Here is a 1734-nt window from a genome sequence, read left to right as displayed (position 1 = left end):
CTCTCGTGCTCTGGGGGCTTCTGGATGTCTGGGGCCTGGGGGGAAGAGCTATGGCTCCCCACAATCTCTAGCAGAAATTCACATGGAGAAACCTTTTGAATACAAGCGCACTCATCTACAAAGGTGTGCACACAGGTATACACACGGGTGATCACAGACACAAACCATATCTTTCTTAGCTGCTACCTCAAAGCACATCATGCGCTGTCGGTCTTGCGTGCTGCAAAATAACATTCACTATTTAGTATTTATTGTTACTTACACTTGTCTAGGTTATTGCTGTGGTCTCCATATTGTTTTGCTCTCTTTTTGCTTGTTTTCTTCTTTTTTCTCTTCTCTCACTGTCCCTCATCCTCTCTGTTTTTCTTTCCCTCTCTTTCTTTCTCCCTTTCCCATCCCCCAGTCATGTCTGTCCAGTCTGTAATAAATAAAATAAAAAAATAAATAAATAATAATAACAAAGGTCAATCAAGTTACCATAATGATCCACTTGGTAAAATTAATTCATTGGGCATCTTTCTTGGCCTTCAGACAATACTTCTGATTGCTAAAGTACCAAACTATTATCTTGCCTCCCAGTATCGATCAATTTGGATCTGGCTACATGCAGAGGAGTGAGGTTCGATGGGTTCCAATAGAACAACATGAGGTGAACCCCATACTATTAAAAGATGTTCTATTTTTAGGTACAAAAAAATGTCTATCCAAGCTCACAAACAATTTGATAATATTAAACACCTTCTGTGCCTGGCACGAATCCCACTCACTTCTGAAAATAAATATCTCTTTTCTTAGAAGGACACCCCTATGGGGCAACCCTGATCTCTCTCATCATATTGCTGACCCAATATTGCGGGGATGGAAGGACAGAAATATTCGAACTGTTGCCGACTTATACAATAATGATACATTTATTGACGTTCAACAACTAAAGGAAAAATTCAAACTCCCAGGACAAAGTTTCTTCAAATTCCTACAAATAAGAGATTGGGTCAAAGAGAAATCCAAAGGGTTATTCCCCGAGATACCAAAAGAAACTCCTCTTGAAACACATCTTTGAACCAAACCATGGAAGTCAATAAAAGGAATAGCATCTTCTATATATGCTATTACCAATGAAAAGTTATCTGACCATAACAAAGCGTCGATAAAAAGAAAATGGGAGACAGACCTGGGCCATGTCTATGAAGAGGTAGAATGGCACCATTTATTGGAACAGGCACAGACCATGTTAATTTCTACAAAACACAGGCAAATGCAATTTAATATATTTCATAGGATATATAACACCCCTTATAGGTTACATAAAATTGATAATAATTATTCCCCCAAATGTTTGAGATGTAAGGTGGCAGATGGTGATCTCCTGCACATGCTGTGGAATTGCCCAGTGATAGAGGAGTTCTGGAGACGGGCCATTGAAATAATCTCAAGGGTAATGGGGATCCAAATCGAACTGGATCCAAACTATGGATTCTAGGTGACACAGGTTCTATTAATGTGAATTATCATAAGAAATGTTTTATTTTACTTGCGAGTACTGCAGTGAAAAAATGTATTCTGCTACATTGGAAATCTGAAAATTCTCCAACATTGAGACACTGCACCAAGCACTATTGATCTTCAGGTCAGGTTGATAACTTTAGTCAGAGCTGTTTCTGGCTCTGAAACCTGATTGGCACTTATTAATACTGTGAGATGAAAGGTCTTCATTGAGTTATTTCTTTAAAAAAA

Source organism: Pundamilia nyererei, unplaced genomic scaffold (assembly GCF_000239375.1).
Source record: "Pundamilia nyererei isolate P.nyererei 1_Seehausen unplaced genomic scaffold, PunNye1.0 scaffold00026, whole genome shotgun sequence".
Taxonomy (NCBI): domain Eukaryota; kingdom Metazoa; phylum Chordata; class Actinopteri; order Cichliformes; family Cichlidae; genus Pundamilia; species Pundamilia nyererei.
This window is presented reverse-complemented; position numbering follows the sequence as displayed.